A 24,045-nucleotide genomic window follows, 5' to 3' on the forward strand; every position below is an offset into this window, starting at 1 on the left:
TCGTCGCACTAAACGCTCTGATGGCCATTTATAGTTGTCTCTCGGATTTGTAGGGACAGAACCACATATGAGTCTGGATCGGATAAAAAAAAACCTGTAACTAGATTCCGTTCCCCCGAACGGAGAAAAACTAGTATTTTTCATTTATATTAGCTCCATTCGCTTCACTCCCACATCATGGGAATGGCAGGAAATTGTGGCACGAAATTTCCTGCTGCAATCCCAGTTTTCCACTTTGAAATTGTGAATGAATAAAGTGTATATTGTTTCCTATTCGAATGTCCAAGCAAAATGACTTCCTTTGCAATAACTATTTTTTTACGACTGTTATAGTGTTCGTAATTAACTTTCGAACGCATGACGAATTAATATACATCACATCACGTCCCAGCATCAGTTTACAGTAACCTATAGAACTAGGACAGACGAGATAAAACTAATTCATCACCATCCTATATATTGTGACAGCTGTAGCTGGCTAATTATAAAGCGGACAAATTAATATGTGTCGCGTTCAGACGGCCGTTAATCGAACCGCCCAGAACAAACGACCAATTTAATTGCTGCTTGGATGGGCAGAGAGAATCAGCAACTTGTCGGTGAACACAAGGTAAGTGGGGGCATCTTGAGCTAGAGTATGTCTATAAATGGTTACAGAGTTAGCAAATCGATTGACTTTTTACTGTCAATGTACACTTGATTAGTGCTAGGGTAATTCAAGTTTTCCTATCATCTATCGATCCATCTTGCTATTGTAGTTTTGAGCTTTTTTAAACTTCTCAGATTTTGCGGTTTCTTTGGATTTTCTACCTGTTTTGGTTTCCCAGTTTCTTAGCCTCCTATTAAATATCTGATTCTCCAATTGCTGTTTTCCTGTGAGTTTTATGAATTTACGCCTTTTTTTCATGTCAGTCTATTAGTTTTCCAATTATTTTGCCTTACAGTTTTTCTGTTTTATCTTCTTAATTTTGTACGTGTCTTGATTTTGGTTTCCTTATTTTGTTTGTTTGTTTATTAACTTTCCTGTGTTCTTGTTCGTGTATAACGATACCGCTTTCCTGTGTTTTTGCTTTGCGATATCTTTCCTTTGACTATTCTATTCGACCAAATACTTTTTCTATTTTGTAGTTATTATGTCTCACTATTTTCCTGAGTATTTGATTTAAAGACTTTACAATTTTTCACTTCCTATTATTTCTGGTTTCGGTTAATTTGTCATAATTGTTTTCAATTTTAACTCATTTTATATCATTCCATTATTATTTCTGTTTGAATATTTGGTGATGTTTTATTTATCAGTCTCCCTATTTGCTGGTTATTATGCTTTTCTGTATTTTTTATTTTACATTCTTCAGTTTTTTTTTAATTTTATGCTATTTAATGTTTAACGGTTTTCATATTCAAGAGACTAACTTCTAATCTGGTGTTCTACTTCCACACTTTTTGATTTTTGAAAACTTCTGCATGATTTAACTATCTTCAGTTATTTTATCGTTAAGTTTTTTTTCTGTTTCTCCAATGTGTATTTTTTGATGATTGTTTTTCTGTTTCTCTACATGGATTTATGTTTTTCATTATTTTTGCTTCTCTGTTCTCTTTTTTTACTGTTTTCCTGTTTTGCTGTTATGATGTTCTTCTTATTTTTTGTTGTCTGTGATTCGGATATTTCAAGCTTTATTCTGTTTTCGTGATTACCTTGTTTTTTTTTGTTTCCACATCGTTTATTTAATCTTTTTACTACTATTCCTTTCTTTTGTCTCATTAGTTTTCTGATTTCCTAATAACCTTTGCCTATTTTCTTGATATTTTATTCCTTGTTTTCTTCGAGTATTTTTTGCTCTTTAGTTTTCATATTTTAAAAATTTCTATGTCCTACGAACTTTTGCTTGGTGTTCTGCTTCTACATTTACTATTTATTTACTATTTTCAACAGAGTGTTTGTGTTTCATTTTCTGTGTTTCTGCCTCTATGTTTTTCGATCTGAGTGTTATTTCTATCGAACTATTTTTCTATTTTTAACAACGGCTTTTACCCAGACTCGATCAGACTCACTTTGTTCTTTGGTCGCTTTGGTCTCACTTTGGGACTTTGGTCAGACTGGCATTGGTCTCGATCACACAGGTCTATAAGAGTTATCAGCATAAGCTGACTCTTTTGTGTCTGATGAGACATTCCTTTCAGTCATACAAATAACGCTTGCACAGCAGTGTGTGTAGTTAGGGATGAGCAGTAAAATAAGTCGGCAGTTGAATGTGATACACATATTGATTGTGGAACAGTACCACCGTCCCCCGTAGTTCAATTGGTCAAAACACCATGCCGGAGACAGGGAGATTGCGGGCTCAAGTCCCGTCGGGATGGGGTATATTTTTCCAAATCTGTATCATATTTCCAGTTCGCTTGTTTTTCGCTTCCCCTGCTGCACACATTGTCTGTTATTTCGATACTGTGTTTATAATCTTTTGTCTTCTGTATTGTGTTCTCTTCATTTTGTTTTCTCTTGTTTGTTGTTTATTATTTATCTGTGTTTCATATTCTGCCTTCTGTGTTTTGATTCCCGTATTTTGTTTCTTGTTTTCATTTTTTTGCTTTTCTGTTATTTTAGTTTGTTTTCTATTTTTTGCTTCTTTGTGTTTTCCTTCATTTTCTGTTTTGGTTGTTGCTTGTTTCTTTTTTCCTATTTTATTTATTCTGAATTTTTTCTTATTTTCTGGTCTTTGTTTTCAGTTCTCGCTTTCAAGATTGTTGTTTTCAATTATTTGCTTTTTGTTTTCTAATTTCTGTTTTCTATTTACTGTTTCCTGTTTCAGTTGTTCCTTGTTTTTAATTTCCTCTTTCTGTATTTTCTTTTCTAATTTTGTTGTTTTTTTCCTGTGTCCTGGCTATATTATGTTTCATGCCTTTTAAATTTTTTTATATTTTTTGTATTTTGTTTTCGGTATTCTTTTTCCTATCTGTTATTTTATGTTTTTCGTGTATCGTTTTAGTTTTTCATAATCCGTTTCTCTCTTTCTGTTTTTCTGCTTTGTGCTCTCAGTTTGCTTTTCAACTTTTTGTTGCTTTTTTATTTTTTGCTCTCTGTTCATTGTTCGTTTTCTGTTTTTAGACTTTTTGTTGCCAACTTTCTTTATTTGGGTCTTTATATTTTGATTTCTGTTTGTTGGTTACTGGTTTATGTTTCCTGTCTCCTTTTTCTCATTTCTGTTTTCTGTTTCTGCTTTTCAATTTTTATTGATGATCCTAATTTTTTTTGTTTAACTATAATTTTTATTTTCTTAGTTTTTTCTGTTTTCCGTTGCTGTTGTTTTCTAGTGTTTGTTAACGTTATTCTATATTTTTCTGTTTTCTCAATTTTGTTCTCTTTTTTTCTTTTATTTTTCTTTTTTTTATGTTTTCTGTTTTATGTTTCCTGGTATCTGTTTTCTATTTTCCGTTTTCTGTTTGCTGTTTTCTGTTTTCTGTTTTCTTTTTTCTGTTTTCAGTTTTCAGTTTTCAGTTTTCAGTTTTCAGTTTTCAGTTTTCAGTTTTCAGTTTTCTGTTTTCTGTTTTCTGTTTTCAGTTTTCTGTTTTCTGTTTTCTGTTTTCTGTTTTCTGTTTTCTGTTTTCTGTTTTCTGTTTTCTGTTTTCTGTTTTCTGTTTTTTGTTTTCTGTTTTCTGTTTACCGTTTTCTGTTTTCTGTTTTCTGTTTTCTGTTTTCTGTTTTCTGTTTTCTGTTTTCTGTTTTCTGTTTTCTGTTTTCTGTTTTCTGTTTTCTGTTTTCTGTTATCTGTTTTCTGTTTTCTGTTTTCTGTTTTCTGTTTTCTGTTTTCTGTTTTCTGTTTTCTGTTTTCTGTTTTCTGTTTTCTGTTTTCTGTTTTCTGTTTCCTGTTTTCTGTTTTCTGTTTTCTGTTTTCTGTTTTCTGTTTTCTGTTTTCTGTTTTCTGTTTTCTGTTTTCTGTTTTCTGTTTTCTGTTTTCTGTTTTCTGTTTTCTGTTTTCTGTTTTCTGTTTTTTGTTTTCTGTTTTCTGTTTACCGTTTTCTGTTTTCTGTTTTCTGTTTTCTGTTTTCTGTTTTCTGTTTTCTGTTTTCTGTTTTCTGTTTTCTGTTTTCTGTTTTCTGTTTTCTGTTTTCTGTTTTCTGTTTTCTGTTTTCTGTTTTCTGTTTTCTGTTTTCTGTTTTCTGTTTTCTGTTTTCTGTTTTCTGTTTTCTGTTTTCTGTTTTCTGTTTTCTGTTTTCTGTTTTCTGTTTTCTGTTTTCTTGTTTTTCTATTCTGAATCTTTTTGTTTTCTACTCTTTACTCTCAGTTTGAGTTGTTTTCCTTCATTTTCTCTTGTTTTGGTTTTTTTTTCAGTTGAAATATTTTCTAAACATAAATTTTTATTGTCTTCTTAGTCTCTTATTTCCAAAACCTTTGCTCTTACCTTTTCTTCATTTTCTGTTTTCTGTTATTTGTTTTGTATATTTTTTTTATGTTTTGTTTCTCTCTTTTTTTGCTCTCGTTTTGCTTCATTTTCTTTTGTTTGTACCTTAACTTCTATGTTTTACTGATTAGAAAGTTAAAAATGAAAGACAAGTAACAAAATAAATGAAGCAAATTTAGAGCAAAAAAAAAAACAAATAACAGAAAACTGTTTCCTATTTTTGGTTTTTTAACCTTTTGTTTTCTATTTTCTGGATTAGAATTTTTGTTTCTTTTTAATTCCATTTTCTGTTTTCTTCTTTATGCTTCTATTTATTATTCACTTAATTTTGTTTCACTCTCAATCTCATTTTTATGTTTTTTTGTATTTCTTGGTGGGTTTTTGATCTTATTGCCTGTCTTCTTTTTTTCGTTCTCTATTTTGTTATTTATTTTTGTTTCCTGTTTTTTTCTAATTACTATTTTCTCATGATTTTTTTCTAATGTTTTTTGCTCAAAGTTTTTCTTGTATTCTACTTTTCGCACTCAGTTTGCTTCGTTTTTCTTCATTTTCCATTTTTCTGCTAGTTTTCTGTTCTATTTTTCCTCTATTCTATATTTATTTCGATTTTGTTACCTTTTTTCTGTATTTTGTTTCCTATTTCTTGATTTGTGCTTTCTGTTCTGTTCTCTGTTTTATTTTTTTATTTTGTTATTTCCTGTTTATTTTTCTGATTTCTATTTTTTATTTCTTAAATTTTGTTTAATATTTTTTCTCTCAGTTTTTCATTATTCTGCTTTCTGCTCATAGTTTGCTTTGTTTTTCTTCATTGCCTATATATTTGCTAGTTTTCTATTGTGTTTCCTATATTCTGTTTTATGTTTATTTTGATTATATATTTTCCTTTGATTTTATATTTGGTTATTTTGATTTTATTTGTTTCCTGTTTCCTGCTTCCTGTTTTTTGTTTTCTGCTCTCTGCTTTCTGTTTTTTGTTTTTTGTTTCCTGTTTTCTGTTTATGTTTTATGTTTCCTGGTATCTGTTTTATGTCATTTGTTTTCTGATTTCTTGTTTTTCTATTCTGTTTTTACTTTTTTGTTTTCTACTTTTTACTATCAGTTTTAGTAGTTTTCCTTCATTTTCTCTTGATTTGGTTATATTTTTTCTGTTGAAATATTTTCCAAATATTTTCAAATTTTTATTTCCTTTTAACTTTTCTTAGTTTCCTGTTCTTTGTTTTGTATATTTTTTATGTTCTGTTTCTCTCTTTTTAGCTCTCAGTTTGCTTCATTTTTTTTGTAGCTTGTTTTCTATTTTTTACTTTCTAATCAATGTTTCCTATTTTAGGTTTTTGAACCTTCTGTTACCTATCTTCTGTTTTTGCATAATTTTTTTTTCTTTTTATTTTTAATTTTATTTTTATGTTCTTTTTTTGCTGTTTTCTGCTGCCTGGTTGCAATTTTCTGTTTTTATTTTCTGGTACTTCCTGTTTTCTATTTTTATTTTTTTTCTTCGATATCTTTTTTTTGATTCCTATGTTGTAATTTTTGTTGTGTTTTTCTGGTTTCTATTTTTTGTTTCTTAATTTTTGTTCAATACTTTTTGCTCTCAGTTTTTCATTATTCTACTTTTTGCTCTCAGTTTGCTTTGTTTTTCTTCATTTTTTATATATTTGCTAGTTTTCTTTTGTGTTTCTTATGTTCTGTTTTATGTTATTTTATTTTTTGTTACCTATTTCCTGTATTTTGTTTTCAGTTTTTTGGTTCTGTGTTTGGTTAATTTTTCTGTTTTTTTTTCTTCTGTTCTTTCTGATTTCTATTTCTTGTTTCTGATTTTACGTTTTATACTCTTTGTTCTCAGCTTTTTTCAGTTGGTTTGTTTTTCTTCATTTTATTTTTTTTTTGCTTGTTTTCGGTTTGTTTTTTTTTCTGTTCAATGTCTCTTATATTATGTTCTTTTTTAAAGTTTTGATACCTATTTTCTGTATTTTGTTCTCTGTTTTTTCTTTTATTTTTCTTTTATTTTCTATTTCCTGTTTCTCGTTTTTTATTTCTATTTTCTGTTTCTGTCTGTTTGTTTTTGTTTATTCTTTGTTCTCATTATTTTACTCTATTTTCTATTTTGTCTGTTTCCTGGTTGCTATTTTGTGTTTTCTAATTTTGCTCAAAGTATTTTTTTTGTTTATTTTTTCGATATCTTTTTTTCTTACTCTTGTTTTTGCTATCGGTTGTTCATATTTTTGTCCCTATAATCTCTATTTGTTTTTAAAAATTTTTCTTTGATTTTTGTTTTTTGTTTTCCGGTTCCGTTTTATATTTATGTTCTCTGTTTAATATTATCTATTTTGTTAAGTTAAGTTAAGTTAAGGTAAAAACTGCCGATTTCAAAATATAAATCATCAAAGGTGTGCTTGGTGTTTTCTAACCGTTTTTCATAGAACAAATGGCGAAAGAAATTGACATTATATACGGCTTATTGCTTTTAAATATTAGAACCAAAGTTTTCCAAATCAAAACCACTTTATTTGATTTTTATATCCTGTAGCAATGATTGATCGTTAAAAAAGTATTCCTGCGTCAGACGAAACATGGAATAAAGATAATATTTGCCTTAAGGACTCTGGGGAAATTAATGGTACAGAAAATGCAAATACAATCTCGACAAGCTTTATTCTATTTTATTTCTGTTTTTTTGCTTCCTTGCTCTTCTCTACCACTGTCGTGTCGCTGAATCGTAAAGCTCCAAAACTGTTGTCGAGCACGTATTGTGCCGTTATAATATTCTCCTACCGAACCACCAATCAATTCATCTTTTCTTGGATTCTCACACCAGACTGCATAAGCATGAATGAAGAAACGAACCTAAACCGTAACTGGTTGAGCCAGAATCGATTCCGCGGTGGAGTTATGCGACAAAAGAAGCGTCCCCTTCTACCAGGAGTCACCGGTTTCTGGGTCTGATCAAAATCGATCACCGTTCGGTTGGTGTCCCCGTTCCTCGCATTCAAAAGCAAACCTCAAGGTAAGTGGGATACACCCCAAACATGGCTGGCAGGCAACAGCCCGAGCCACCGTCCAGGGTGATGTCTAGAGTCGTGGTTACCGGTTTTCCATATGCGCTGCAGCAGAAGTGATGCACTTCATACATCGCATCGCATCGCATCGATTCGTTTCGAACGAAGGGACAAACATAAATGAAATCAGACAAATGACGGATGTGCTCGCCGGTATGGGCGCAATGGGACAGGTTGCATCCATATGTGCAATCATTTATACTGGTTCCAAGAAGGGGGTCTCTTTGCAATCGCAGAAAATAGTTTTCTTTTAGTGGTAAAGAGAAAAGTCATATCGGAATTCTGGATAAGTGAGTTGTGATAACAATTGCCAATCAGCTGAAGTACACCCTAATGGAGAGAATTGAACAAAACATCCGATATCAGTCGGTTTATGTCTTGTCCACGCAAAAAATGAGATATTTAATTATTTTTAATGCTTTTTTGTACATGTTTAAAAGCAATAAATTTTATAAAAATATTTGCAACACATTCTCATTTCTAGGCTGCTGCTTCGCCAACGTTTTCCGATCTTGCTTATAAAGACTGGATTAGAATCGATTTTTTTTACATTTCCAATTTTGCTCATAAACATGTTAGCTGTCTTCCGTCGTACATTTAGCTGCATAAATCCTGCCAGCAGCATCGTTCGGTAAGCCAGTTTCGGGGACCCGTGCATTATATGGCTGCACTTAGGAATGGGGGCCATACTTGGGAAATGATTAGCGTGCTCAACTTTCGGAAATTACAGTGTCTCCGCCATCCACCATACGGACAAAAGCGTCACAGCCTGGTTGGCACTGGCGGATAGTCTCGGTGCAGTTGTCATTGTCATAATGGGACATAAACATGTGAGAATGGGTATACCTGCCCATACAGGCATCATACATGGGCCACCATTCCGTGTCTGTTCTAGGATAGTCCCGATAAGGGAAATCCGTTGAGAGAACCGTTATACTATTGCCTACTTCATATATCTCTGATGGCTCGACATTTTTGCTTCCGCCTTCGGTTTGAGGAATGTTTTAATTTCAAAACCATTTTGTTTCGCCCCTGTCAAGTTGCTTTATAGGAAATGATTATGGTTTACCGCAATCTGGAAATTCTATTTATATTAATTACAACATTTTCAACGCGCTCATTCAAACTTAAATTAATTTTTACAATAAAGGCAACACCCTTCCAGATTTCGATGAAACGTTTTTCGTCGACGTCATTTTTACGACGTCGATATTTTTCCGTAATTCTCTTTCTTATTTCTTTAAAGCTATTTTCCAGATAGACTTCTTTTGTTTGTACCTTAACTTCTATGTTTTACTGATTAGAAAGTTAAAAATGAAAGACAAGTAACAAAAAAAATGAAGCAAATTTAGAGCAAAAAAAAAAAAACAAATAACAGAAAACTGTTTCCTATTTTTGGTTTTTTAACCTTTTGTTTTCTATTTTCTGGATTAGGATTTTTGTTTCTTTTTAATTCCATTTTCTGTTTTCTTCTTTATGCTTCTATTTATTATTCACTTAATTTTGTTTCACTCTCAATCTCATTTTTATGTTTTTCTGTATTTCTTGGTGGGTTTTTGATCTTTTTGCTTGTCTTCTTTTTTTCGTTCTCTATTTTGTTATTTATTTTTGTTTCCTGTTTTTTTCTAATTACTATTTTCTTATGATTTTTTTCTAATGTTTTTTGCTCAAAGTTTTTCTTGTATTCTACTTTTCGCACTCAGTTTGCTTCGTTTTTCTTCATTTTCCATTTTTCTGCTAGTTTTCTGTTCTATTTTTCCTCTATTCTATATTTATTTCGATTTTGTTACCTTTTTTCTGTATTTTGTTTCCTATTTCTTGATTTGTGCTTTCTGTTCTGTTCTCTGTTTTATTTTTTTATTTTGTTATTTCCTGTTTATTTTTCTGATTTCTATTTTTTATTTCTTAAATTTTGTTTAATATTTTTTCTCTCAGTTTTTCATTATTCTGCTTTCTGCTCATAGTTTGCTTTGTTTTTCTTCATTGCCTATATATTTGCTAGTTTTCTATTGTGTTTCCTATATTCTGTTTTATGTTTATTTTGATTATATATTTTCCTTTGATTTTATATTTGGTTATTTTGATTTTATTTGTTTCCTGTTTCCTGCTTCCTGTTCGACGGACACGGACAAAAGCGTCACAGCCTGGTTGGCACTGGCGGATAGTCTCGGTGCAGTTGTCATTGTCATAATGGGACATAAACATGTGAGAATGGGTATATCTGCCCATACAGGCATCATACATGGGCCACCATTCCGTGTCTGTTCTAGGATAGTCCCGATAAGGGAAATCCGTTGAGAGAACCGTTATACTATTGCCTACTTCATATATCTCTGATGGCTCGACATTTTTGCTTCCGCCTTCGGTTTGAGGAATGTTTTAATTTCAAAACCATTTTGTTTCGCCCCTGTCAAGTTGCTTTATAGGAAATGATTATGGTTTACCGCAATCTGGAAATTCTATTTATATTAATTACAACATTTTCAACGCGCTCATTCAAACTTAAATTAATTTTTACAATAAAGGCAACACCCTTCCAGATTTCGATGAAACGTTTTTCGTCGACGTCATTTTTACGACGTCGATATTTTTCCGTAATTCTCTTTCTTATTTCTTTAAAGCTATTTTCCAGATAGACGTGTAATTTTTGGAAACTGCAAAGCTACATAAATTACCGATATTTCCAAACTCGCCATTTTTCATTGAAATCAGAGAAGATTGCTATGAAATCCCTTGATTCATTTTTGCTAAAAACATTGTAATAATCATCCACGGCTCGTGATTCTACATTGTGTATGCACACCATCATACGTTCCTGGCAGGGGATTGCCTAAAGTCTATTTTTCATTCAGGTCCTGTTATCGAGTTGAGAGGAGGATAGAGTTTTATCCCTAGTCCCAAATCGGCATTAACGTCATTCCTGTCCCATCATCTTCTACCTCACTTCACAGACGCACAAACATTATGACGATGATCGTTCACCTTATCTACGACGGCGTGTGCATATTTTACCTGCCAGCCAGGGAGCCTGCGAAGAGTAGCTACGTAAAATCTCGTTCGACAAACCAATCATAAGCGGCACACCATCGTCGCTTCCACCAATTCCCGGGACTCGAATGGGATTATTATAATTTAGCCTGCGAAAATATTTGTGCACTCTGTTCCTATTTTCACATCATTCGTTCCTATGGGAAATCATAGCTTTGACGCAAAATACTCGCATGACGTTTTTTTTTTGGAAGCGAACTTTTAACACAATTGGTCTACGCTTTTTATTAATAGTAGTAGCAGAGCTTTTTTGATTGTTTTGAAACTTCTCCTGCTTAAAGTTGCATTCCATTGCTATAACAACAAAGTAGCAGTAGTTTTGTTCGACATGAACACAAGCATTCGACTGCAATTCTACAATCAGCAAATGTCCAGTAGGTACGGCAGACATTACTCATCGATTGAACGGACAGCCACTAGCCAAGCCGGTCAATTCACTCACCAGGGGACCGCACGGTCCCGCATAGTAATAGGATTTCGAAATACTATACCTTTGCGAGTAATACCTTCTGTAATAGTCCAGCCGTGGTTGAGACTGTTAATTACCTCTAGAAGCCAACCATCCTGGCATTCCCTGGCCTTCCGTCAGCCACTAGTTAATAAGTAGTAGCAATGGTTCAAATCCTGCCTCCGATATATGTATGTAACCCGTGCAACTCACGCCTTCAATGGATTAGGATTTGGACTGAAGGGTTGATTGTAGTTCGACACGCGATGTTTACTGGTTTCTGGTCGTCGCGCCGGTGCGATGCCCTAGACTGGCACCGATAGGGAACACGGTACGTGATACGTGAATGGTGGTAATTTGGATCGGACTGTGAAACCGTAATCGATTGTTCTCTGTATAAATGTTGTTGGAGCTCGTAAACTGGGTTCGAACGCCAATACATGTGACTTTTATAGATATAAATATCACGGCACTGTATGAAAATTAAAACAGTTTTGTAAGAGCATCACGTTTTCTCCTTCTTTATTTATTTTCCTGTTGTCGTTTCTTCTTTATTTATTTTCTTGATGCATCATTTTTTGTTTCTGTTGTACAGGGTCCGCTTAGGAAAATCAGACCGTTCGATGTCAGAGAGACTTTTGCGACTTTTGCCATCACCCCATTTGACCCTTCCTTCACACTAAACTCCAGGAAAAAGTCACACACAGTTGAATACTGGCACTGCCGTAATCTCGCAAACTGACGTAAGTAAAATTTTCAGTACGAAGCTTTTACCAAAAACGTTTGTATAATGAGTGTTAGGACGAATTTCAACAATCTGATCTGTACATAATGCATTAATATAACCACAAAACATCGCCGAACGTATGATTTGAGGAAAAAGGTAGATTAACTGAAGTTATGTTACCAACGTCATTTTGTTGTGGAAACAGCGATTTTTATTTCACTGTTTCTACAACCGATTGACGTACATCCATCGTAGCAAGTCGCTCAACATTTTTTTTTCATAATCAGGCAATAGTCGCGATTCGAGAATACTTTTTTGAAAATGAATTTAGTTTGAAATATAATAGCATTCGTGGCCTCTGTCATCTTCCATCTGCACTTCTTCCGTACAAAAAGCAAGTGCGCTTTAGTTGTCCACGAGCATGGACCAAGTTTCGTGGCCTTAGAGGGCTACAGTATGATCAAAGTTCTGTAGATAGTCAACTTCGTTCCGCGGAGAATTTTATTTGAGCAGTGCGTCCTCCGGAGTCCAAAAAAGGCACGATTTTCCGCCATAGGACCTCGACGAATTTCTCTGCTAATGTCGTTCTCGGTAATCACCATTTAGCCTAGGTGCACGCACTTGCCAACTACCTCGATGTCATTGTCGCTAAGCTGAATCCGTGGTCGGAGATTAACACGGTCTTCTCTGGGGTCAATTGTAGGCTTCTGTTTATCATCCCGATTCAGGAAATATCCATATTGAGTGGTATTCGATAATTTGGAGATCCAGAGAGCAGAAGTCGTCATCTTGGATTTCAAAAAGATCTGATTTCTGGCCTCTGGGTATCATTCTAATTCCGGAAATTCTCATATTGAGTGTTATTTGGTCATTTTTGTCTGTTATTAAGAAACCAGAAGTTGCCATCTTAGAATTCAAAATAGTCTCTGGGGGCAATTCTTGGCTCCGATTTCGAAATCTTCGAAGAGCATAATTTCGATCATTTTAAGCTATATCCCGGAAAAATTGTTTCAAATATGTGTTTTACTTGGACGGAACCCTTCTCTTGCAGAGAAGAGAGAGGTGTCGTACAACCATAGAAATATTTCCTGCTCCAAAAAACATCTACCTGCCAAATTTGGTTTAATTTGCGAGTCGTTGAATGCAAAAGAAGCATCACAAACATAGTTGGGATTTACGTCACGTTGAGTAGAAATGGCGGTTACGTCATTTCGTTTTCGTGAATTAGTTGACAAAGTAACCTTCCTTTCCGATACAGTCGTTAGAGATTGCTTTTCCTTTCCGATTCAGCCGTTAGAGATTGCAAAGGTGAACTCAGAATCTGGCAACAACGATTGTAACACTTTCTTTTTTCCTTCCCTAACCAACCATAAGGATGTAGCCGGCATCGTTATCAATCTATTCAGAGTGGAAGCTTCTGAATTGTTGTACATTAAAAGATGGTAAATTAATCCTGAATAACCATCTTTATGTGCAAATTGTTCAACTTCACTAGCTGAGATCCCTCACAAAGGAGCCACTACGAAAGGGCGTCGCTGAAGCTCAAGCTCAGTACGATTACAGAATCCGCTTTGACAAACGGGTGGTTGTGGGTTCGAATCTTAGTAGAACCACATTACAAACTTTCTTTTCTGTCACAGTCTTGGAGATGCAAGCGGAAACTCGGTCTCCGGCAACGACGACTGCCACACTGACAACCCTTCGTTTCCTAACCGACCGGAAGATAGGGTACATCTGGTGGTAAACCTACTGGACGCAGGCACACTGGTAAAAAAGCAAAGCCTTGGTGCTACATCCCGTATCGGAACTCGACCTTCTGTATATTATACACAGACTTCGCAGCCAACTGTTAAATGTACAGGACAATTGCGGGACTAGCGCTACGATCCTACTGACACTAACAGTCTCTCCCGAACCGAGACTCGATCCTACGACGGCTGGATTGTTAGGCCAGCATCGTGTACCTCGAGACCAGCTGGGAGAGTTAGGCACACTGGTAGTGTTGGCAAAAAAATGTTTTTGACGTGGGACTACGTCTTTGTTTTCTATACTGGGATGCATTCTGTAAAAAAGGAAACGAAACTGGCAAGTGTTACGTCAGATTTCAAACGATAATAACAGCATTACCACATGATGGATAACAATAACCAATATACTGTTGGATAGATAAAACGTGTATCAATTTTATAATACGCTAGTCATCATTATTATTTCATTGCTCAACGGTGAAAATTGATAAAAAGTTACAAGAAAATTTACGCGAACAATGAACCAATCACACGCGAGCTTTCCTAGCACAGACGATGTGAGTGGACACCAACCATTCCCTGTGATATTTTTTGTTTCAATATAAAAAAAATGGACAGAGTTTCCTCGTCCCAACAGGTCAATTTAAGTTTGCTTCCATGAACCTAGACTTATTTGAAGTCTCGAAGGTAAAGATCTTTCGAAAAGTTTTGAAACAACCCTTTTACTTGAACAATTTCTAAACCTGCTGTCAAAGCATAATAAAAACTGATGTCTCGAAAGAAAACATACTGGTAAAAGCAACGATACCATACAGTATAATATACATATTATGTGGAGCAGAGCGCCGCTGGTCTCTCCTCGTCTCTCATTGCAGTGGTACACGACTGCTGCATTGATAGTGATTAAAAGTTTATCTCATGAATATGGTTACCTTAGAAAAAAAAACTACTCAACAAGAATTGAGCATTTTTGCAACGGTCATAAGATTCTTTTTTGCATTTATCTTCGATATTAACTAAATTATCGTGATCGAAAGAGTAGATTTCTGAAAATACAAACTTATAGAAGCTTAAAAGCCAGCGTATGGTACTGAATATTTTATCGATTCACTAGGATTTATTCAGAATCTTTGTTCACATTTCAACATTGTTAGATTATATTTTTTCGTTTTCAACTTAACAAATTATATTCTTACGTATATTAGCTGTCTTCGTAATACAGTGAATGTAATTATTGACAAATGAAAAAAAATTGTCAAACAAAAAACAAAAATTAATTATTTCAAACTTAAACTTCCTTGTAATTGTTGATTGTTAAGATTTTTCGCTGGAACTTGTTTATTATTTTGTTCAACATATCTTCTTATGTTTCCCTATGAGTGAACCTATGTCACGGCTTCGAAGTTATTTCCTTAATAAGATTTATATAATAAATTTTAATTTGATCATAGTTAAATGAAACTAACAAAGTATTATGATAACGTAGGTATTGTTGGATTTGGTTTATGAGGAAATGGAATTAATTCTGATTCAGACGCATTGCGAGAAATTCTTGGTGCTTCTACAATAACAACGACACGCTTGTGCCTTGTTAAATAAATGTTGTTCGCACAAAAAAAAAACACTATACAATATCGTTAAGTGTAGTCGAAGTTCTTTCGAGTGTTCTTCAATATATTTCTAAAAAGAAAATTTATGGGGAGGCTGCGTATAAAAAATACTTAAATCACAGAACAAACGAACTGTTGCTGTCTGCAGATTCTGTAACCTTTGTAACTAAAAATCCTTCTAATTACAGTGTTTAGTCCCACCTCACCATTTCATACAACCCTAGGGCTGTATACCTTGTAGTATTCTGCATTCATTTCGTCATACTCAACACTTCAAACAGTAATAACTTTTTTAGGGATATTCTAGCTTTTTAGTGTTTTTGGCAAAGTTGTTAAGGCGGCGTCCATAAATTACGTAACGCTCATAAGAGGGAGGGGGGTATCCTTAATCGAGACGATTTGTTACATAGGAGAGGGGGAGAGGTAAGATTAACGTTACGTTACAAAAAATCTCTGGTGAGATTTTCCGAAAACGAGCATTTTTATTAAGCAAATGCTTTTATTGCGTTACGTTATTTTTATTAGGGGGTAGGTGTTGGCGTTACGTTTCGTTAGTTACATATGGGGGGGTGGGGGTCCAAAAATTGTGTTTTTTGCGTTACGTAATTTATGGATGCCGCCTAAGCATCTTAAATAGGTACTATACTTTAACGCAATATAGAGCATTATTGAAACATTACTGAGTTTTAGAAAGGGAAATGCAAGAACATAGGTTTTCTCATACAAATGTGAAATGCAATGCGCTAAGCGGTGACAAAACCAATCGACTTCCGGTAAGTTTAAGATTGGTTGGGCCCTCAAATGAAACCAAAAAAACTTGATGCTGGAAAATCAATCACTTTGCCTCATCCTAATAAGTATCTACGTGATTTTTTGTGCAAATTTGCTAGCTCATGTTTATCACGGAGGAGTAACTATGAAATGTGCAGTCGTCAAAGCTCAAGGCTCAAACAAAGCAATTTTTTCCATTCTATGTTCGCTACAATTGTCTTTATTCTCGTTTTGTTAATATTTGTTTTTTTTTTTTCATTTAAAAAACAATGGAAGATGAAACAATGAGATTTTCCATTATATTTTTAAGCGCAGGCTTTCTCAATATTTCTTTTTATTGTAATACTTTTTTACTGTCTCTTACAAAACATGCATGCGGGAAATACATAGCAAATTCTAAAAAACCGATAGATTCTGGTATCCTTGAAAAATAAAAAAAAAAAAATGTGAAATGTTACTAAGTTTTTTTAAAGACTATAGAGTGTCATTTGCGAATGAAGATGAAAATAAGAAAAAATCAAAAGACAGACCTAGATGCAATTCAGCTAAAAGCTGAAAGTCTCTGAAATAACGAGAAAAAATAAGGAGGCACATTAAACCTATTCATTGTCAGAAATTGGATTTTGGACAATCAAACGTGTTTTTCTTCTTAATATGTGGATGAAGTGGAGTTAAAACACACACTTCACACACTTCTTCTCCAGTGAAGCTGCGTATATCAATTTTTTGCACCACACTTCTTTCTTCTGCTTTGTGCTGTGCTTCTGCCGCTCCAAGAAAAAAATAATTTACTTTTTGCTCACACCACAGATGAGTAAAACAAGAGTAACGAGAATAGAAAAAAGTACACCGCGGTGCGTGCTGCTGAGATAATATTATGCATTAAGTTGAAAATTGGAGTTGTCGACTAGCGACATTCGATTTTTCTCTCATACCGTACATTATACCTAACGTCGGAAGTAATGCTCTGTATAGCAAATCAGATGCGCTATACAGCGCACTACTTCCGACGTTAGGTATAATGATATTGATTTTCAACTTAAAATGCACCTGGTTTATTAGAAATAATTTATTGTGAATGATTTTTTCACATACTAAAAAAATGTCAAGTGTACTTCCAAATAGAAACTTTCTGCAATGTAGCCACATCGCAAATATGAATTCGACATTAAATAGCACTTGAAGAACAAAAATGCCCGACGGGCACCTGTTTTTTTAGCTTCGACATGCAAAACCAACTCTACAAAAGACGCAATCTACTTTTCTACCTAGATGATCCCCTCATTTGATAAATGCTCAAGAGAGTCACTACAGTGAGCTCTGTTGTGTAATTATAGTGCATAATGCGTTTTCGTGTGAGAAAGCTCACCTCAGTGTTATATCTCTCAAGAGAGATATTAAAGATTCAACTACGGTGGTTTCTATACAAACTTCCCAGATACACACGATCCAAACTTTCTTCAAACAAAGGCGACAATTTGTTAATCAGTGACATAGCTGTTGTTTTCGCAGTGAAAGATACACGTTAGTGGTTCTTTGAGGAAAAACGATAAGCCTGCCGACACTCTGAATGCGCGGTTTTTAAGAGTAATCCACCAAAAAACCGCTTAAACTCTGATATTCGCTTAAAAAAACGTGAAAATCTTGTGTTCAAAACGACTTGCGTGTACTGTTATTTTTTTCGAGTTTTCTTTTTTCCTGATTCGTTTTTCATTTTCAACGTTTTTCATCTTATATGCTCTTATTGTCTTAAGGAATTTTCTACATTATTATTTAAATCTAAACGATTTTTTATTACTCTATCTTAGAGCATAATTTCTGAGGATTATTTTTCCAAACATTGATAGAGGTTTGGCCAACAGAGAGAAAGGTAGTGCGACTTGGTTCGCCTCTCATCACAGCCCCATTTACTAAACTTAAAACATTATAATGCAATTGCCTATAATTGCCAAAAGCGAAAAAAATGTTGCCCTTAAACACAAAATAGTTGCCCTGAGAAGATCATAGCTTTTTAATCAGCCCTGTGAATTTCTCTATAGTAAGTACTTGCCGGATTAGTAGCTTCTACGTTGGCTTGACAGAGAACTCATTCAAGTCACTGTAAAAATTACAAGAAAAGCTATAACCTTTCATTTTTCTCCAGTTTGAGCTCTAGGGCAAAACCTGTGTTAACCAGTGTTATCTTGGAATGGTGTTTCCTGAAAAAGTTATTTTGCCGTGTATACAATTGTCGAAAAACTGCTTAACCGATTATCTTCATTTTTTTCACCCAGATTTTTTGAGGCAAAAGTTCCCATTTGTAACAAAAACGAAACACTTGAAATAATGTACTCGAAATAAGTTTAAGCTCATGAAATATTATGAATTTTATGACTTTATTTGACCTGCTGGTCGTATACGCCGCAAGCTTTTTAAAAAATTAGTTTCGAGAAAGCGGCCATCACTTCATAGTTTATAGTTTTTATAAACAAATGCTTTTTTGTTGTTGTCAAACTGTACTAAACCCTCTCCAGTTTTCTCACTTGTCTGTCTGTTCCTTCCAGGCTTGTCTTTTATCCTCGAAAAAACTCTACCGTGTAGGAGATTATCTTCCACTGCGCAAACAACTACTCTCACACTGCTGAACAAAGCGACGCACTTGTTTGAAGAGAGCAGCAAATCGTGTGTATCTGAGGAGCTTGCAAAAAACACCGCTGTGAAATCTGAAATGATTCTCCCGAGAGATAATAAACTGATGTAATCTTTCTCCGCGTAAGGACAATACGCTAAATAAATACACAACAGAGCTCACTGCAGTGCTTTTTAAGTAAATATCAAAAGGAAAGTGTATTGAATTGTTTGCTTTGCATCTCGAAACTAAAAAAAAATAAATCCAGCCGCCCGTCACGCATGTTGGCTCTTCGAATTCTATCGAATTGATCTCGGCAGTGTACTCCGCGAAGTACTTCTGTGTATTCTCTCTAAAGTGATCGTTTCGCTCAGGTGTAAGCAGCAAGTGTGTTAGCTTCTCTGTGAGCAACAGAGGCACAGCACAAAACTGAAAGAAAAATGTACTGCAAAATATTGACACACGCATATATTCACTCTGCTCTTCTAACATATTGAGAAGGATACCTTCTTGCAGTGAACCACCCTGATGAAAAAATGGTTATTCTCGTGAAATAAGGCCGATATCAATTTATTTTTTATGTTATATCAACCTCCTTCCCCTCCTTCCAAACTATTGAAACTTGGAAGCGGAAGAAAAAACTTCAAGCCGTTTTGTTGGTTTCTCGACAGCGTGTATGCTCAATTTAGTAACAAGCAAGTCCAGTAACAGTGAGAGTGTCGTCAAAGGGTAAGCCGAATAATGAATAATAATGATAAAGTGTTATTTTTCAACATTCATTACGATGTTTGTAGCTTGCAAACATATTTTGATTAAAGATATTCTTTTTTTCTCGGTGTCATTTATTTTTCGCCCCGAAAATTCGAAATTTGTATCAGTCTAAAATGGAATTCATAAATGTATCTCTCGTGATTCTGATGATGATTAGTTAGAAGTCTTCTGGAAATTTCTTGAACTTTGATTTTTGAATGATATGTTCCCTCATTGAGATTTGGCAACTGGAAATGGGTCTCCACTTGTTACTTGGCTATCATATGTTTCAATGTACCTAGCGTCTTAAAACAAAATTAAAACTCCGTTTATTCAAGTTTCCCCAGATAAAATATTTTCAAATAAATTTCATTTGAAAGCTTATACCCCAATCTAACTTTTGCAAAGAGAAACCCGAGATGCATTGAAGTTGCTTTATTTCCGATTCTGCCACGACGTGATACTGTTCTCTCAATTTCTCTCTTGTTTATTTTTTCAGTTTTTAAATTATAATTATATCAATTTTACAAATATTTTCGTATAAAATTATTTTTTAAATTTCTCATTAATTTCATTTTTAGACAGTTTCTGAATTTTTTCTCGTATCGTCATATTCTTAATTTTCATTTTTTTATACTAATTTATTCATATTCTGATTTTCGATAGTTCTCATTTTCTTGTCTTTTTTTTATTTGCGCACTTTCTTTCACTTTTACTTTTCACTTCTCTAATTCCCTCATATTATTTTTTTTTTTTTATTTTTCTCATTTACTCAATCATTTACTTTTTATGTTTCCTTTTCTTATAATTTTCTTTCGCTAGTTTTTTAAATTTTTCTGCGCTTTCATCTCTTCAAATTTTCAAAAAATTTTACGTTAATATTTTCGATTCTTCGCTCTCAATTTTTGACTTTTATTTACTTTTCTAATTTCCAAATTTGAGCTTCTTTCTTTTTTCTCATTTTTTATTCCTGTTTTCGTACTCTGTCAGTTAAGTTTCTTTATATTTTAATTTCTCCTTATACTTTTCAGTTTTCTGTTATTTCATTTTTCTGAATTTATTTTCTTCTCATCAATTCGTATTTTCATATTACATTGTCCTGATCTGCTGTTTCCGTTCATTCATTTTCTCTTATACTCGTTTTTTGCACTCTTTTTTCCTGCTGGTTCTTTTCTCAATATTTGATACTTGTATCAAATATTCTTCTAATAGCATATTTTTGTATTGCGCTCTTGTAACATTGTTCTATAAATTAGTTTACTCATTTTTGTATGACTGTATTTGTATCTTTTTTATTGCCTATTTTCTACTACTTTTCTCTAGAATTTAACTATTTCTCTCTCAGATATTTCCAATGTATAAGTTTTCGGTTGGTAACCTATATATTTCAGTTTTCTCATTATTTTACCTGTTGTACTGTTGTACTACCTGTTTCCTCTGTCGATATATACAATTTTGATTTTCCCTCTTATGTTAAGTTGTTCGTTTTAATTTTCGACTATTTTTTCTTATAATGTAAACGTCACGTCTACTGTTTACTGTCTTACATGCCATATTTTCCGTATTTGGAATATGATTTTAAAAGTTTCTTAAATATTTAATATTATCATTGTTGTTTATTTTCTTTTAATTACTTCATTGTGCGTTTTTATGTGTTCTCATTCAATTTATTTTCCAATTTTCCTGTTACGAAATTCATCAGTTTTCAATACTTTGGTATGCTTGTTTCCCAACTTTTGCTACATAGTTGTTTGGTTGTCCTATTTTTTAACCTCCTTTTTTTATTTTTGCACTCTATTTTTTATCTCTTTTTTTCAATTTTATTATATCTAAATCAAATGAGCATCATATTTTATTTCTGGTAGTTAATTTTTCTGTTAAATCGTTTCTGATTTTTATAGCAGTTAGTAATTCATTCGTTCGTTCGTCGACTCTGTCCGCGTTGTGTTACAATATTTTCGGACCGAGCACTAGGAAAACTCAACTGACAGCGGAAATTAATGCGCGAATATCTCTTTCAACCCTACCGGCAGGTGGCGTTAAACATTGGGATTTGATTCATTTAAACCTTTTGCTATTTAGTTTTTATCTGGCCATGGATTAGTTGTTGATTTGTACTGGGCAGCAGTTGAATAGCAATCTTTGACTATACCTTTTGAAGTGTTTAATTTTGAATGTAGGTCATGTACCCTCATTTTCATATCCTTTGAAAACGGTGTATACCTGAAATTGATAGAACAGAAAAAAAACTTGTTTAATAACTCTGCTCGAAATATAAATGATGGGAAATGTAAAAACACAAAATACCTTCCGTGAAGAAATCTACAATGATTTCTGAACCAGACAGGAAAGAATTTACTTTGCGATTGTACATTTAAGGCGGAATCAATTTGAAAATCCGCATTCTCAATGCTCATGGCACGTTTTGTTGTGAATTAAAAAAAAGCGTTCAGATAAAAAAACCCCTCAGATACATAAGCTTAGATCACGTCTCAGCGTGGTATGCAGTAAACTTTTAGCTTTTATCATGTTGCTCACGTCCGTTAAAGCGCATAAATATTTAATTCCGACACAGCCCTTCAGACCAAAGTCCGAGTACTAACTTCTACCGCTGTGCGGCACCTGCCACCAGCATTGAGACGCTTCTTCTCCCCTTTTGACTAGCTACTAACTGGTCGTTTTGTTTTGCTATCTTTTACCAACCTCTCACTTTTAATTTTGTTGAACACTGCGAAATGACCGTTCGGAAAATCTACCGGATTGGAACAACAGAATAAGGTTGAAGGGACAGTAAATCGGCTGTCGTTGAGTATTCGAGCATTGTTTTACCAAACATTGAGAGTAAAAAAAATCTACAGTAGCAATTTGAAGTCCATATAATTTCACTTTAAAAATGAAAAGGAAAAAAGATCCTCTAGAATGTATAGGAAAAACAATGTTCAAAATCATAGTTTTAAGTTCGCTGTATTTATTACGCGCTCAAAGATTAAATAATCGTTCTTCATATGATGAAAGAGAAACTTTGCAATCTTTAGGGGAATGAGTATTTTTCTCAGGTGAAAATAATTTTGAGAATATGTGCTATCCAATTTGTTTTTTTAATAATGCTGAGGTCTTAGGCGTCGTACACAAATTACGTAACGTTACAAGCCTAGATTTCAGACCCCCTTTCCCCTATGTAACGATAAGTAACGTTCGATATGACTCCCCCCCCCCCTAAAATTACGTAACGCTGTACAACCTGTGCCCCCCTTCAAATTGGCAATTTTGAGCAAACATCACAGTTACGTAACGGTCTCAACTACCCCCTTCCCCCTATGTAACAATAAGTAACGGAGACTTAACCCCCCTCCCCCCCTCTCATGCGTTACGTAATTTGTGTACGACGCCTTACAACGAAATTATTCTATATCAAATTAATATGATAATAATATGTTGTATCAGCATTTTATGTTCTATCAAACTCTGTGACGCGGAATCGGAATCTCCTGCAATACTTAAAAACGATTCTTATTGACAGAATATTACAGGACGGATTTTTTCAGGTCATTAACAAAAATCTTTATGGTAGATTTTCCAAGAGGAAAAACATCAAAGAAATGCATAAGAGTAGTCCAAAACATTACAGTCAGAACATTGTACTTACTTTACTTTTTACTTTACTTTTAAGGCGACAGACCGATTATCGATCCAGTGCCGAATCCAGAATACGTCGCCATGTCCCTCGGTCTTGGGCTGCTATCCTCCAATCGCCCCTAACACCTATTTCGCGTGCATCCTCGTCGACAGCACACATCCAACGAGTGTGGGGTCTACCCCGAAGTCGACGACCTCTATCGGGATTCCTGCTAAATATAGCCTTCGCTTGACGCTCTTCCGGCATTCTTGCTACATGCCCAGCCCACTGAAGCCTGCCGTGTTTTATCCGCTTGACTATATCCGCCGATTTATATACCTGGTACACTTCATGGTTCATGCGTCTGCGCCTAACACCATTTTCTAGTTTGCCGCCAAGGATTGAACGCAAAATCCTACGCTCAAAAACACCAAGAGTTCGCCGATTAGCCTCTTTCAGCGTCTATGATTCATGGCCGTAGAGAGCCACCGGAAGAATCAGTGTTTTATAGAGTGCAAGTTTAGTACGGATTTGCAGACTGCGGGACTTTAGCTGGTTACGTAGTCCGTAAAAGGCCCTGTTTGCGGCTGCTATCCGCCTCTTTATCTCACGGCTAACCTCGTTGTCACATGCCACTAATGTTCCCAGGTAAATAAATTCGTCGACTACTTCAAATGTTTCCCCATCTAGCACCACCGCAGCACCAACCTCCGACGGACTACCACGCACTCTGCCAGCCACCATGTATTTCGTTTTGGCCGAGTTTATGACAAGCCCTAATCTCGCAGCTTCCCTCCTGAGAGGTCCGAAGGCCTCTTCCACAGCTCTACGGTTGATACCATCGATGTCGATATCGTCCGCAAAACCGAGAAGCATGTGCGACTTCGTAATGATGGTGCCGCTTCTCTGCACACCAGCCCTCCGTATAGCACGCAGTGCGATGTTGAACAATAAGTTCGACAGCCCGTCACCCTGCTCCAAACCATCTAACGTCACGAACGAGTCCGATATATCACCGGCTATCCTGACGCTTGATGTAGAACCTTCAAGGGTGGCACGTATCAGCCTAATCAGCTTTGTTGGGAAACCATGTTCAATCATAATCTGCCATAACTCATTTCTCTTGACTGAATCGTACGCTGCCCTGAAGTCTATGAACAGATGGTGCGTCTGCAAGTTGTATTCTCGAAATTTATCGAGGATTTGTCGCAAGGTAAACATTTGGTCCGTCGTGGAGCGTCCCCCTCGAAAACCGCATTGGTACTC

The 24,045-nt window shown here is 34.7% G+C and overlaps 1 protein-coding gene across 3 annotated transcripts in view; it reads right to left on the bottom strand.

Moving 5' to 3' along the window:
- The window catches only part of LOC129731566 (uncharacterized), a 465,080-nt gene that overhangs the window by 317,753 nt on the left and 123,282 nt on the right, over positions 1-24,045 (bottom strand). Inside the window, exon 1 of one of the 3 annotated variants that reach the window (XM_055691666.1) lies at positions 21,316-21,336. The exons of the other annotated variants lie outside the window; for them this stretch is intronic. The gene's annotated coding sequence lies outside the window, so the exon portion shown is untranslated. Of the gene's footprint in view, positions 1-21,315; positions 21,337-24,045 lie in introns of those variants that run through there. 3 annotated transcript variants of the gene reach the window in all.

This window comes from Wyeomyia smithii, chromosome 3, assembly GCF_029784165.1.
Source record: "Wyeomyia smithii strain HCP4-BCI-WySm-NY-G18 chromosome 3, ASM2978416v1, whole genome shotgun sequence".
NCBI lineage: Eukaryota > Metazoa > Arthropoda > Insecta > Diptera > Culicidae > Wyeomyia > Wyeomyia smithii.